Below are 15429 nucleotides of genomic sequence, written 5' to 3'. Positions count from 1 at the left end.
TACGCTTCAACATTAAAAAAGTAACTTTTTTTTTTTTTTTTTTAGAAAAAGGTGAGTGGCATTCTTCATTTTTGCAGAGAGGGTGGCTGGGTTCTCTCTGTTGTGACCTGTTTGGGCCCCATGTAAAGATTGGGGGCAAAAGGTCTACTGGAGACAAGTGCGCAGGGGTCAGTAGGGAGGCGTCAAGGCGCCAGTCACAGCCGCGAGCCGCCGAGGCTCAGCCCCTCTGGGACCCTTCGGAAGGCGCAGACCGTGTCTCAGGCTGTCCCTCCGTGTTTGGGCGATGGAGGGCCTGGGCTCTGCGCTCAGGTGGAGCGCAGTGGGTGCCGGTCTGTGTGCGTGTATGGATGTGTGCATACCTCTGTGTGTTTTGTAACGAGGGGAATTGTGTACCCTTCTGTTCATATGTTGAAGACCTAGCCCCCAGGACCCCAGGAGGTGACCTTCTTTGGAAACAGGGTCATGGGAGTAATTTTTCAGGGTAAGGTGAGACCATAAGGCATAGAGTGGTTCCAATCCAATATGACAATAAAAAGGGCACCCGTGGGCCCAGACAGGCAGGGAGGAGCCCCGTGAAGCTGGGGGAGCCTGGGACAGGTTCTCCCTCAGCAGGAACCGAACTTGTGACCCCTTGTCCTCGGACAGGGTCGGGGGGCTGGAATCTCCGCATATCTTTCCGGGGACCACAGTTCAACCCGTAACAGTGGCCGATCTGGGTCCACATCTGTGGGAGTTTCCTGGGACTGCCACATCCAAGTACCACAAACTGGGTGGCGTGAAACAATTCATCCTCCTAAATTTTTTTTTAAAGATTTTATTTATTTATTTGAGAGAGAGAATGAGAGACAGAGAGCACGAGAGGGAAGAGGGTCAGAGGGAGAAGCAGACTGCCCGCTGAGCAGGGAGCCCGATGTGGGACTCGATCCCCAGACTCCAGGATCATGACCCGAGCCAAAGGCAGTTGCTTAACCGACTGAGCCACCCAGGCGCCCCTCATCCTCCTAAATTCTGGAACCCAGAAGCATGAAATCAAGGTGTTGTGGGGCTGCACTCCCTCTGGAGGCTCCAGGGGAGTGTCCTTCCAGCTTCTCCCAGCTCCTGGGGCTCTAGAGGTCCCTGGGTCTGTGGCTGACCCCCTCCAGTGTCCACTTTCTCTTTGTTTTCCTCCTTAAAAAAAAAGATTTGGGGCGCCTGGCTGGCTCAGTTGTTAAGCGTCTGCCTTCGGCTCAGGTCATAATCCTGGGGTCCTGGGATCGGGCCCCGCATCGGGCTCCCTGCTCAGCGGGAAGCCTGCTTCTCCCTCTGCCACTCCCCCGGCCTGTGTTCCCTCTCTCGCTGTGTCTCTCTCTCTGTCAAAATAAATAAAACCTTAAAAAAAAAAATTTCGAGGGAATGAGCACGTGCGGGGGAGGGGCAGAGGGAGGGGCTGAGGGTGAGAATCTCCAGCCAACACCGGGCTGAGTGCAGAGCCTGACAAGGGGCTCGATCCCAGGACCCCGAGATCACGACCTGAGCCCCAGCTGAGTCAGGTGCTTCACCGACTGAGCCACTCAGTTGCCCCGCATATCTTCTTATAACGAGACCAGCCATTGAGTTAGGGCCCACCTTAATCCAGCGTGACCTCGTCTGAATTCAACATCACCTCCGCAGAGACCCTATTTCCAAATAAGCTCCCATTTTGAGTTTCCAGGTGGATGTGCGTTTGGAGGAGACACTACTCAACTCTGTACCTCTCCCAGGCCTTGGCCCCCTAGGAGTGGGGTCAGGGAACTCCTCATCTGGGATCTTTCGTGACAGGTGACACATTGCCCGTCCCCTGCTCAGGTTTGCTGGGACTTTCCCGGTTTTAGCACGGAGGGTCCCAGGAGGCCTGGGCGCACCGGGCGCTTGTGCACCTACAATGTGTCTCAGCACCGCGGGAGGCAGACGCCTGCGAAGCCACACAAAGCAGACGACCACCACCGTCTGGGACCTCTCCTGCTCAGCAACCCCAGAGATGGAGCTGGATGGGCTTGCTCTGGGCCAATCAGAGGCGGCTGGGGGGTCACATGGTACAGACCTGGTGGCTGGGGTCCGTTCTCAAGAGGCCGGGAGACCCCCGGAATGGGGAGTTCCAACCTGGAGCTCCTGCGCTCTCTCCCACAGACTGCTGGGCTTCTGCTCACGGGCTACCCCTCGCTGCCGCTTGCGTGTCTTCTGGCCTCGGTTTCCCCTCCTGAGCTCACACCATCCCGCGAGAACGTTGACCTGCCCCAGCTCTGAACACGCATTCTCTTCCACCACGGCGGCTGGCCTGGGATGGGGGTGCTGGGCCACCCTCAGAAGAGGGGGAGCCGGCGCTACCCAGCGGTGGGGGCCTGCAGCATTGCAGGTGCGAAGCCAGGGGACCATGGGCAAGTCACCTTTCCTTTGTAAACCTGTTTCCACTTCTTGAAAATGGGAATGTGTCCGTCTGCCTCCCTGCCCCACAGTGGGGGCCGGGGGGAGAGGCCTGGCTGCAGGGAGCACGAATCCAGCTCAATTCCACAAAAGTGAACTGGGGCACCTGCTTGTGTCAGTGGGCTGGCCTGTTCCTGTCCCCCCCGGGGTCTCTCCAGGGAGATGGGCCTGCCTCCTCCAGGGGTAAGGGAACACAAGGGGCCGCTGCCTGCCCACCTCCTCCCTGAAATCCACAGCTGTTTGGGATTTATGGGGAGGCTGGGATTTTGTTCAGCTTTCCCAAGTGGGGGAATGGGCAATGGGGTAACCGGCTGAACCTCTTTACAAGGTTCTTACTGCACTGAGAGACCCAATGGGGCCCTTTCCCGCACCAGCTTCCCCAAAAATGGTGTCCCCATGATCAAAGCTAGAAGGGGGCAGGCACCTGCGGGCCACATTCAAAGTGGGTTAAAAAAGGGGAAGCACAAAAGGCTGTTTGCTTTTTCAAAGACTCCAAGTGATTTGAGAGAGAGATGTTCAGCTGACAATTTTTTTTAAAGATTTTATTTATTCATTTGAGACACAGAGATAGAGAGAGAGAGCATGAGCAGGGGGAGAGGCAGAGGCAGAGGGAGAGGGAGAAACAGGCTCCCTACTGAGCCAGGAGCCCGATGTGGGGCTCGATCCCAGGAAGCTGGGATCATGACCTGTGCCAAAGGCAGCCGCTTAACCATTTCAGCTGACAATTCTTTATTTGTGAGTTCATGAATTCCCATGATATACCTGAGGGGGTATGGAGAGTCCCTCCCTACAGATGAGGATTCAGGGGACCAGAGAGGGCCAGCAACCCACGCAGAGTCACATAGCCTTTTACTGGCACCACCCCAGCCTTGGCCTCACTTTCCATGTTCTTTCGGCTGCCTGGGATGCTGCTTTTAACAGGGGCAAGGCTGCAGCTCCGATTTAAAGCTCAAATACCTCTAGAGGAGAAGCAACTGTGCCTCCTGACCCCCTGGGAGTCGAGCACTGGAGAGCAGATTTCCCGAAGGAGTGAGAGAGGGGTCAGGAGTTCTGACGAAATAAAACCCCGGTTCTCCAGAATCTGGGAGGACCGCGAAGTTCGCTGGTGCCTTCTTTCATTCATTCGCCGCACACACTGACCACACACAGACTGAGTGCCCACTGGGTGCACAGACGCAGCCGTGAGCTAAAGCAGATGTGCTCCCTGGCCTGGTGTCGCTGGTGGACAGGGTGGCTTCCCCCGCTTCCCCTTCCTTCCTCACTTCCTTTCCCCTTCCTTCCTCACTTCCTCTCTTTCCTAGTAATCCACTGAGCAACTGTCAAGAGCTTGTATTTTGGAGGAGGCTGATTTTAGGCAAACACAGTTCTTCGTGGGAAGGCTCAGGCAGGAGAGGGTCAGGATCCAGTGAGAAAGAACAGCACGGGGATGTGGCCTGGGCTTCCTGGAGGTGGTGACGTTGCACGTGGGACTGGAGAAGGACAGGACACAGGGTTGCAAGAGCGCTGGCTCCGGGGTCCCAAACAGACCAGGTTCAGCCACTGGCTGCTGGCAAAATCCAAAGGTAGAGAAACGAGCAGTAGCAAAACACATTTATTTCACGGAGGCCGACACTGGGAAGACAGCGGACTCATGTCTCCAGACTGTCTTCCAAACGGGGAAAATACTGCCAGGTTTCTAAAAGGAGACTGGGAGGCAGGCCCGTGGGTCGTGCGGGTGGGCAGTCACGTCCAGCCCATCAGGGTCCTGCTGGCTCAGGGCAGTCCTTACTGCTCCTGAGGGGGCAGCTCTGGACCCCACCAGGGGACGCTTCGCCTGCAGGGTCTTTTGTTCGAGGTCAGAGAGAAGCCGGCAAGAACCTAACAAGAAAGTACAGACTGAGGTGGTTAGTGGTGGCGGCTGGCGTCCTCGGCCCCCAAGGCCAGCCTCTCCAAGGACCTGGCTTGGCCGCCCACCGCACCCTGCCGCTGGCCCTTCCAGCTTAGCCTCCGTCCCACCCCCTTTCCCGAGCCTCCCGTCTGGCCACCACCAGCAGGACCACAGCCCGAGCATCCGCTCCCATCTACGTCCTTGTGCCCGGCTGAGCTCGGGGTCGCTCTGGTCCATGCTGCCTCACTGGACCTCCTGAAACCGCCTGAGCGCCCGCAGGCCTGGGGACTCCCGGGGAGGCCCGATCGGCGTTCCACCCTGCAGGGGCGCCTGCGTGGGTGGGCCTGCCCCGCGCGCCGCCCGCGGGCTCCCGCCGGCGGTGAGAGCCCTACCCCGACGCCACCACCCCGAGGCCCCGCCCCGCCGCCCCGGCCCCTCCCCCTCCCCCCTCCCCGCGCCACCGCCCGGCAGTGACGTCAGGTGGCGAGACCGTGACGTCACAGCAGCGCGGCGGGGCGGCCGGCCACGCGTCGCCATGGCAACGGCGGGCGGGCCCGGGCGAATGGCGGGAGCCCCGCCCCCCGGGAGGGCGGACGCGGCCCGGCTCCTGCCTCTCACGCGCGCGCGCGCCCCACCCCACCCCACCCGGCGGGTCGCGCGCCTCCGGGAACCCCCCGCAGGCCGCGGCCTGGCCCTCCCGGAGCGGCCGCAAAGCGCGGCGGCCGTCGTGCGGCGGCGTCCGCGGCCGCCAAGCCCCGCCCCGCGCTGGGGCGCCGTGCGTCCCGGGCCCGACGGCGGCTGCGCAGTGCGCGCGGGTCCTCCCCCGACGCCGGGGCGTAAGCGCGGGCCGCGGCGACGCTGCGAGACCGGGGCGAGCCGGGCGCCCGCGCGGCGGGGACGGCCCGCGCCAACATGCGGAGGCCGGCGGCGGCGGCGGCGGCGGTGCGGGAGCGGGAGCGGGGGCCCGAGCGGGCGCTGGAGCCGGAGCCGCAGCGCGAGCGGGGCCCGCAACAGGGCCCCGCGCCGCGCTGCTGAGGGAGCCCGGGACGCTGCCCGGCCGGCCGCGGGCCACGGCCACGGCGGAGGCCCCGAGGTAAGGACGCGCGCGCCCTCGCCGCTGCCACGGCCACGCGCCCGGGCCGCCGCGCCCTGCGGACCCCCACCCCCTCGCCCGCCCTCCGGCCCCGCACCTGTGGACCCCTGTCCGCCCGCCTCTGACCCCCCAGGCCCCTGACTCCCACCCTCCAGACGCCGCCGCCTCACTCCCCGTTCTCTCCACGCTGTCCCCCTTCCCCAAACTCGGGCCTGGCCGCCTCGCACTCCCGCCGGCGCGTCCACCGCAGACCTCACGGTCCCCACTGATGCCTCGCTCCAGGCCCAGCTGCCTCCCGGCCCCTCGCCGCAGACTCTGCGCACCTCCACTGGCCCTGACTCGAGACCCCGCTGTCCACTTAGCGGCACTCCACTTTCGCCTTCCCTGCTCCCCGGTGCTCAGGCCCATTGCCCACTCCCCTGGCCCTCCCCGCCGTCCCCCCTGCTACCCTGGACCCCTGCCCCAGCCCACCCGTTCCTGGCTTTGTGGCCTGGAAGGCCCTGAGGGGAGAGCAGGGACGGCGGCGAAGGGGCATGCGGCCGGAGGGGTCTCGTCCGGGGTGACCTGTTGCAGGGCACTGCTTAGGAACCGCCGCCTCGCTGTGGCTGGGCCCTCCCCTTTCCGCCCGCGCCACTGGTTTTGTTTTCCGGAAACACTTTGGATCAGGGAGGGGGTGAGATGTCTGTGCGCCTGGGGGCGGTGGACACACGGATCTCCTCCCTACCCCCTCCTGCCCCAACTTTCTCAGGGAAGCTTTCACGGTGGGGGCTGGGGGCTGTCGTGCTGGGTAGGCTTGGGAGCTCTTGGCCTCTGGACGGGATTGTTTGTGGACAGTGGCCTCGCAGGGCTCCAGCACGTTGTCCCCAGTCCCTCTGGCCAGTGTCTCAGACTCTGGGGGTGTCCACACGTCGTCCCTCCGCTGGGGCTCGGTCCAATGCGTCTCCAGCTCCGTGGGCCCTCGGCCCTCGCCTGGAAGACGTGGCCAGGCTCAGCTGGCGTTTCCCAGCCCCACAGGCTCCCGTAGCTGCTGGGAGTGAGGGATGAGTGGGAGCGCACCGGCTCCAGTGTAGGGGGTACTGTCCGCAGGGACTCTATCTGGCCACCGAAGGAGGTGGCTCCTGGACAAGAACAGATTGGGAGCCAGGCCCACAGGTTCGGAAGGGGGAAGTCTGCAGTTTTGCTGATAGTTTTTGTTTTTCGCTTGTGTCTTCACCAAATTGTGCCCCAAGAAAGGGACCGCTGGGCCCTGCAGGCAGATGGATAAGCTGGTGGGTGGGGACTGGCTGCACACACCCCAGGTGTTCTGTTCACGCTCTGGGGTGGTGTCTGTGGCCCTGCATCTGAGAAACAGAAAGGGGGGAGTGCCTGAGTGCTGGGAGGGGCAGGGGTCCTGGGCCCGCCGGGCGCTGCCGGTGGAGGTGTGGCCTGTGTGGTGGGCGTGGGGAGGGAGGTCTGGAAGGAGCCACTGGACACACCTGCCCGGCTCCGGGCTGGACAGAACCCCAGGGGCTCGGCAGGGGTCATGGGGCACAGGTCTTTTCTGTCTGAAGTTGACGCTTGGACCTTCTTGTTTAAAGGGGCTTCGCATCTGATTTTGGTTACTTCTCATTTCTCTCAAGTGGATTGGGGTGAGTGTCTCATTACCTGGCTCTGGGCGTGTCCTCGCTGTGTCGACCAGCCCGTGTGAAGACAGACTCTTTGAGCTGCTGGTTCTGGTTGCAGCTGATTTTCTTCCTTCTCCTCTTAATTACATAGTAATTATCCCTGGGTTGCAAGAGGAAGTAGGTGAGGTTTTTTTTGTTTTGCTTTTTTTTTTTTTTTAAAGTTGAAAGCCTTCCTATCTGCGCATCCCAGCTCTGGGGAAGCCAGTATGCCAGCCAGTAGGCATTAGACACCTACGGGGTCACTTGTGTCCATGGGGGTTTACTGGGACGGGCCTGGGGGCCCCCCTGGCCTGGTTCCCTCAAGGCTGTACTTAAGGACGGTGGCATTTCCCGTGGGATGCCCTGTAACCCCTTGTCCCGTAGTTGACTTTGTTGCGTTCCCCCTTCCTCGCAGCCCCCAGACCACCTCATGAACAGTGGGGTCCCTCATCCTGGTTGTGGTGGGGTTGGATCTGTCTTGGCAGGTTCTTTCCAGGTGGGCCCTGAAAACCCAGGGGTGAGCGGTTGGGGCCCTGTCTCCTCCTAGGAGGAGCTCGAAGTCCATCAAGGCCGCCATAGGTCAGGTGGTGGGCAGAGGGCTGGGGAAGGAGCAGGAGAGGTGGGGCTATGGGGCACCAGTTGCTGGGGGCCACCAGCCTTCTGGCCTCTGGTGGCACTGGGCAGGTCAGCATGGCTGTGTTGGCTTTGATGGGGAGACAGGCATACGTGCATGCTGGTTGGGGTTGTGGTCCACGTCAGTGCCTTGCTGGCTCAAGCGAGGCCACAGGGTGCTCTGGCGACTCGTCGGGAGTGTTCCCACAGGTCACGTCTTTCCATGTGGTGCAGTCAGTGGGCCTTCAGGGAAAGGGACAACCAAGCCAAGGCCCGGTGGGTCTGGAAGGCCCCCACCTTGCTTGGCTTCCAGTCTGCCCCCTTCCCTTTTGGGGGGCATTGCTGGGCGGCCTCCCAAGTCCCTGTTGTGTGGATGAGGAAACAGAGTCCGGAGTAACCTGCTGAGTATGGAGGCCTGGGCCCTGATGAGGCCAGCATGCACACCTGTGCCCCTTGGTGTGCATGGTGCCAGGCAGGACTGGTCCAAGCAGGAGTAGGTGTGGTGGGAGTTCCTGGGGCTCCTGCTGCTTGGGGGCTTTCATCTCTCCTCCCCATCCCCTGGGTGTTGGCCTGCCTTGATGTCTCCCTGTTGCCCCATCGTCCACAGACGCTTCTGGCCTACGCCATGCTCGCACAGGGCCCTTGTGGTGTGGGGGTCCATGCACAGGATTGGAGGTACTCTGGCAGGTGGTAAGTCCTTGCCCTGAAACCCCCGCCCAGTCTTTCTGCTCACAAGAACAGGCCGTGGTTCTGGCCCCTCTCCAGGCCCTGTCTGGGGTCCCCTCCCTTAAAGGCCTCGCGCATGTTCTGCTCATCCTCAGAGGGCAGCTGGTGGCCCATTTCTGGGAGCCTTCCCCCTTGCTTTGGGTCCTTTGTCTTCTGGGAGCTCAGCAACATCTACGGTTAAAACGTCAGGTTACAAAACATTTTTATTCCTGTAAGTTGCTTTTGCCGTGTGTCAGAAGTCAAATTGATTAATACACCAGACCTGGGATGCAAAGTTGGCTCTTAGGTTATATCTACTGAGGTTCCAATCAGCAGCTCCCCCCACCCCCACCCCGAAGCTCGAGTCCAGCAGAGTGTTCTTGGCGGGTGGGCAAGGTGCCTTCATTTTCCACGCCGGTCAGAGCCTCCTGCCAGAACCCGGGTAGCTCCTGGGTGGGTCCTGGACCATCCTGGGTCACAGCAGGATCCGAGGCGGCCCTGGGGCGAGCATTCACTGTTTAAGAGGTAGAAGTGGACATAATACGTCGTCACTTGGTTTCACGTCGGTCTGTGATATCTTAAGAGTCTTAAGAAAATTGTGTTTAAAGGAAAACTATTATCTGGAAATCTGCACCCTCTGAGTGACACCTCATCTGGTTTTAGGTCTGCAGACTGAGCCCCCGTCTGAGAGCAGGTGACTGTCCTTGCTGGGGACGGGGGTTGAGGGCAGCGGTTGTCCGTGCACAGCCCCCCCAGACAAGCGTACGCAGCGCTCCCCCATGGGTGTGCCTGTCATCACGGCCTCTGCTCGCTGTGCTCCCAGGGCCCAGCCGGTGAGCGCTGACTGAACAGGGTGGCCGCCCCAAGGAGCAATCCTTGGCCGACCAGGCAGGGAGCGGGCCCTGCAGAGCCCTTCTGCAGGCCTGTGGCCATGGGAGCTCCAGACAGCACCCCTCGGTGGGGTGGTGCCTCTGGAGGCTTCCCAGTAGAGGGCCTGGGGACATTTTAGCTTCCCCAGGTTCAGCTGGGTGCCTCAGGGATTAGAAATCCCAGACAGAGGGGCGCCTGGGTGGCTCATCATTAAGCGTCTGCCTTCGGCTCAGGTCATGATCCCGGGGTCCTGGGATCGAGCCCCGCATCGGGCTCCCTGCTCGGCGGGAAGCCTGCTTCTCCCTCTCCTTCTCCCCCTGCTTGTGTTCCCTCTCTCGTGTCTCTCTGTCAAATAAATAAAATAAAAATCCCAGACAGAGATGCCAGAAAGGCTGGGGGCTTCCGGGAGAGACAGGTGTGGTTCACTGGGACACAGACACCTGAGGGCTCTCTCACTGCTTCTAGAAATGGTCTTGGGTGTAATTCCGGGTCTGTGATGGGATACCGATGTCTTTACCGCTCCATGCAGGAGGCTGTGCTGGGTCCCACACATCACCCCCAGTCAACCCCCCTAGCAGCTCCGCATGCAAGAGTGGGGCCGGGAGAGCTGACCGTCCCGGGCGGCAGCTCCAGGGCCCTCCGGCACACCTGTGTGCACCTCTCTGCCCCACCAGCACCTTCCCTCCTGCCTCTGCTCTGACGTCAGAACAGCACGGTGCTCACTGCTGGTCCCCACTCGGGGGCTGCCTCCTTTTTCTGTAAGCTGCACTGATGGGCCTGTTGGAAATTTATGCTGAGGACACTTTGTATCCCCGCTCCCTTTCTTCCAGCACTGATGACATTGGGGTTGAATCACTCTCTGGGGGGCGTCCTGGGTGCTGTGGGGGCTGAACAGCTTCCCTGGCCCCACCCACTTGGTGCCAAGAGCTCTCCGGTCGTGATGGCCGCAGATGTCCCCAGGTGTCATCCACTGTTCCTGGGGGGCAGGATCGCCCCCGGTGAGAGCCCCGCCCTGGAGATTTGCTTCCACCCTGCAGCTGCCACAGGGAGCTGGAGCTGAGAGGGGCCTCCAGAGCGTGTGGCTGCAGCCATGGTTCACAGGCCCCAGGGCCTGTGCCGTACGGCCCTCCCTTGCATCCTGGAGCTGGACGTCTGAGGAAGCAAGCGGGGAGAGGGCTCTGGGGGCTGGTCCTCCCAGCAGCCATCCGGGAGGCGGCCTGGAGCTGCGGACTATGCTGCGTGGTGGCCAAGGCCCCTGCACGCGCAGGGCAGGGGCAGGAGATAGCCGGGCCTGCCGCTGCTCGCTCGCTCGCTCTGTGTGTCGTGCTCCTTCCTGGTTCTTCCCTGCAGGCTGCCAGGGGGAAGGGTTACACCCGCTGCCCCCCCCCCCCCCCCCCGCCCTGGGGTGGGGTGTGGTCTGACTGCTGCAAGTGGAGCTCCTCTACAGCCAGGTGGGAGGAAGGGGGCAGCTTGGGAGGTCATCTGCCCTGGTTTTGGGGGAGCAGAGGGCCATGGCAGGTACTCCATTGTCCTTGCAGACGTGGGGGCCCAGCTCAGTGGGTCCCAGTGCACCTGGCGGCCCTCGCCCAGGCTGTGCCAGGTGCCGCTCACCCCCTGGGCCTCGGCTTCTGGGGGTGACAGGGTTTCTGAGGCACAGGAGCTCCAGCCCCCGGTGGAAATGGGACTTGGACCACGTGGGTGGCTGACAGCACACCAGTGGCCTTGGCAAAAAAGCAACAGGTGAAACTCATTTTATTGTTTCACTCTGTGTATCTGGGATCATTTAAACACGTTACCGGTGTAAGAAGTGGTGGTTGAGATGTTCATTATTTCTTTCATAGTTCGGTGTGCGTTTGATACTCGTGGCTCATCACTATTTGGAAGCTAAATTTTCATTGGAAATGCTTGATTTTAAGAATCAAATTGGGGCGCCTGGGTGGGGCGCCTGGGTGGCTCAGTTGGTTGAGCGACTGCCTTTGGCTCAGGTCATGATCCTGGAGGCCCCGGGATCGAGTCCCACATCCGGCTCCCTGCTCAGCGGGGGGTCTGCTTCTCTGTCTGACCCTCTTCCTTCTCATGTGCTCTCTCTCTCTCATTCTCTCTCTCAAATAAATAAATCTTTAAAAAAAAAAGTAACACAGAATTGGGCGCTTGGGTGGCTCAGTCGTTAAGCGTCTGCCTTCAGCTCAGGTCATGATCCCAGGGTCCTGGGATCAAGCCCTGCATCGGGCTCCCTGCTCGGCGGGAAGCCTGCTTCTCCCTCTCCAGCTCCTCCTGTTTGTGTTCCCTCTCTCGCTGTGACTCTTTCTGTCAAACAAATAAAATCTTAAAAAAAAAAAAAGTACAGAATTGAGTAGAAAACATTAGTGGCCCTGTGAGCAGTGAGTCTTCCTGGGAGGTTTGTCAGTTCTGCTGTGCCTGAGGACCTTAGTGTCAGACAGCCAGCCTGTTGCTTCGTATGAGTATGTCCCATATACTTCAGGGGGACGTCCTCATACTCAATGATTTGTTGCTTGTCTGAGGTTCATTGTTAACTGAGTACGTTGCACTTCTGTCTGCTGTATCTGGCTGTTGGTGCCAGGGCTGTTTGGGATTGGGGTGGGTGGCTGGTGGGCCTGCAGAGTTTGGAGTAGAACCTTCAGGATTAAGTGATGGCTCCCAGGTCCCACTCCAGCGCCTTGCATCAGCACCTCGGGGTGCACTGGGAATCTGGATCTTCAGCAGTGCTGCATATGAATTCTGATGTAGCCTTCTGGGCACCGGGGGCTGTTCCATCCCGGGGCTGAACTTGGGGACCAAAGTTGCGGGCTGCACTGCCACGTGTGTGGCCAGAGCCAAGGGCTGGGTAGCTCTGGGATTTCTCCAGGTCTTTAACTGGTCCCTACTGCCACCTGGGCCTATGGCGGTGGGGGGGGGGGGGCAGCCTCCCGAGGGCCTTGGGCGTCGGCTCCTGTGAGCCTCCTGGTGCGTGAGCCCTGTGTGCGCCCTGACTGGGTTTGGTGAGCGCCTGGGGTGCTGTATGAGCTCAGGGTCCCCAGGCCCTGCGGGCTGGGCCTGTCCTGGGTGGCTGCAGTGGGGGCCACCCTCGCCCAGGGCCACCGAGGGGTTGAGGCTTGCAGGTTGGGGCCGCTGAGCTCTCACACAGTAGCAGATCAGCCCTCATACCTCTCCCACCCGGCCTGTCAGTTTCTGCATCTTTCACTTCCTGTGGGCATGCACCGCTTGACTCCTCTGAAGTACTTACAGGCAGCATCTCACAGAAGCTAGGTAAACCCAGGTCCGGGGGCAGGATGTGTGGCTTTGACAGTGGGCCGGCTTGCAGGTCTGACTTTGATCTGCACCCGTCTCCGAACCCCACTCTGCCTTTTTATGTATTTATTTTTGATTATTTTTTTTTAAGATTTATTTTAGAGCAGGTGTATGCACACAAGTGGGAGGGACAGACAGAGGGAGAGAGAACCCCAAGCCGACTCCGTGCTGAGCGCAGAGCCCTCTGTGGGGCTTGATCTCATGACCCTGACCTGAAACCAAGGGTCGGATGCTTCACCGACTGAGCCACCCAGGTGCCCCTCACTGTGCCTTTTTATGTTTTAAAGACTTTATTTTTATTTGTTTATTTGAGAGAGTGAGTGTACGAGCATGGGAACGAGCGGCGTGCTCATGGAGGGACAAAGGGAGAAGCAGACTCCCCGCCGAGCAGGGAGCCCCATGTGGGACTCGATCCCAGGACCCTGGGATCATGACCTGAGCCGAAGGCAGACGCTTAACGACTGAGCCACCCAGGCACCCCTATTATTACTATTTTTTAAAGACTTCATTTATTCATTTGACAGAGAGAGGTACAGCGAGAGAGGGAACACGAGCAGGGGGAGTGGGAGAGGGAGAAGCAGGCTTCCCGCGGAGCAGGGAGCCCAATGCGGGGCTGGATCCTGGGACTCCAGGATCATGACCTGAGCTGAAGGCAGCTGCTTAACCAACTGAGCCACCCAGGCGCCTGCCCCTGGGTTTTTTTAAATACCCTTGATTTTGGAGCAGGTCTGTGTGCCGAGTTACTGCGCAGCACGGAGTTCCCACGGGCCCCACGCCCAGGCCCTCTGTTCACCCGTCACATCAGCGTGGTGCTTTCGTCAGAGCTGACGAGCAGACACTGATACCTCGTTATTCACCAGAGATCCTCGCTCTGTGCCAGGACCCCATCCTGACACCGCGGGATTTCGGTTGTCACTCTGCTTCGGCAGAGTGCTGCGGGACCTCCAGGCTGGTCCTGCGGGACCTCCAGGCTGGTCCCCGGGTCCCCTGTTGTGTGGATGCCCTGGGCGGTCGGAGGAGGGCTGGCTGGGGTCCCGCAGGACGTCCCCAGGTTACATTCGTCCCATCAGGGGCCCCCACTGCCCACACGGCTCCTCCCTGCAGATGCTGGCCCTGTGTCCTGGCCGGGCGTGCTGGCTGGGCCGCACACTGTTCTGGAGCCCAGAAGCCTGGGATCAAGGTGTGGTGGGGCCACACTCCCTCTGCAGGCTTCAGGAAGGGTCCTTCCTGCCCCTTCAAATTCTGGTGTTGCTGGCCATCCTGGCTGCCCCTTGGCTGTGGCTGCATCTGTGGCCTGCCCTTCCTGGACATCTTTGTCCTCTCCTCATGAGGACACCTGTCTGAGGAGAAGGCCTACCGTAATTTGCAAGTAGGGTCACATTCTGGGGCTTAGGATGTGCCTTTTAGGGGACTCAGCCGCCCGCACCAGGCACTGCTGCAGTGCATCATCATCGTGGTCACGCTGGGCCAGCCAGCCTGCCAGGATGAGGGGTCCCCGGGGACGTCACGTGGGGCTGGGACCCCCCCCCGCCCCCTCGACAGGTAGTTAGCTCTGTGGAAGGGTATGGGTGAGGGCTTTTCTGGGTGGCTGTGGGGGGTCGGAGGAGAGACCAACGCTGGCCTGTGCTGCCCCAGGCATCCACTGAGCCCCCGGCACCCACCTCATTCGCCCGAGCACATTTCCACACATTTGTCGTGACTGGTGACTTCCGGGCTGGGGGGTTGTTCCACACTGCCTGAGCAGCAGGGCCCCGCCCGACACTCGTCCCTCGGGTGGTCCAGTGTCTCGTGCGAGCCGTCCGGCAGAGGGCCCGCACTCGGACCCTCACTGTCAGGGAAGGCCCCACAGGCGTCCCCGCCGTCACCCGTCTCCTGGGGCAGGACGTGAGGGCGCTGCTCATCTGCCCAGACCCCTCCTGTTTCCCTTCAGCTCTTTATCACAGCGATTTTCAAATGCACCCGGACGAAGCACGAAGCTGCACGGTCACCAGCAGCTTACCCAGGGATCTCCGTGGCCTGCCTGGCTTTTTCGAGGCAACTTTTTTTTTTTTTAAGATTTTATTTATTTGAGAGAGAGAGAATGAGAGATAGAGAGCATGAGAGGGGGGAGGGTCAGAGGGAGAAGCAGACTCCCTGCTGAGCAGGGAGCCCGATGTGGGACTCGATCCCGGGACTCCAGGATCATGACCTGAGCCGAAGGCAGTCGCTTAACCAACTGAGCCACCCAGGCACCTCTCGAGGCAACATTTTAAAGCAGATCTCAGGTGTCTTCTGGTGCCCAGGTCTTACAATTCTCCACTTGCTGCCGGTTGCGTGGCCGCAGTTTTGGGGCTTGTCATTGGGACCTTGCCTCTCTTTTGTAATTTGGTTTGTTGTGAGAAAATGCAGGTCCAGGGACGCCTGGGTGGCTCAGTCGTTAAGCGTTTGCTTTCAGCTCAGGTCTTGATCCCAGGGTCCTGGGATTGAGCCCCGCATCGGGCTCCCTGCTCGGCGGGAAGCCTGCTTCTCCCTCTCCCACTCCCCCTGTTTGTGTTCCCTCTCTCGCTATGTCTCTCTCTGTCAAATAAATAAAATCTTTAAAAAAAAAAAAAAGAAAATGCAGGTCTGTCCAAAGGTTGCAAGGCAAGTGCTCTGAATTCCCGTGCTCTCAGGGCCTGCTGACCTGGGCCGTGTTTGCACAGCTCTGTCAGCGTCTGCCGGGCCTGAACCGCTTGAGAGCAGACTCTGGTGGCCTGATTGGTGGCCCGTCACCTGTGCCTGCATCCCTCTCAGCCACGGTGCCTCCGGTCGGCCTTCCCTCACTTGCCGTGTCCTCGCAGCGCAGCCCGGCTGGGACTTCGGGTGGGAACCCCACACTGTCTCCCTGTGCCTTCTGGGCCGCTGAGCTTACG

At 60.5% G+C, this 15429-nt stretch overlaps 1 protein-coding gene and 1 long non-coding RNA gene across 3 annotated transcripts in view; one reads left to right on the top strand and one right to left on the bottom strand.

Moving 5' to 3' along the window:
* Positions 1 to 4017: 4017 nt before the first annotated feature.
* Positions 4018 to 7125, bottom strand: LOC114226117 (uncharacterized). Its single transcript, XR_015766845.1, has 3 exons — positions 7044 to 7125; positions 5871 to 6368; positions 4018 to 4296 (listed from the first exon to the last, which is right to left on the bottom strand). It is a non-coding gene; the product is annotated as an uncharacterized LOC114226117 (long non-coding RNA).
* Positions 5291 to 15429, top strand: part of CSNK1G2 (casein kinase 1 gamma 2) — a 26784-nt gene continuing 16645 nt past the window's right edge. For both annotated transcript variants that reach the window (XM_028126138.2, XM_028126137.2), the window contains exon 1: positions 5291 to 5399. The gene's annotated coding sequence lies outside the window, so the exon portion shown is untranslated. The remainder of the gene's footprint in view (positions 5400 to 15429) is intronic.

Source organism: Eumetopias jubatus, unplaced genomic scaffold (genome assembly GCF_037043125.1).
Source record: "Eumetopias jubatus isolate StellerSeaLion01/CBP00866 unplaced genomic scaffold, mEumJub1_p1.0 scaffold_1, whole genome shotgun sequence".
Classification (NCBI taxonomy): Eukaryota; Metazoa; Chordata; class Mammalia; order Carnivora; family Otariidae; genus Eumetopias; species Eumetopias jubatus.
This window is presented reverse-complemented; position numbering and strand designations above follow the sequence as displayed.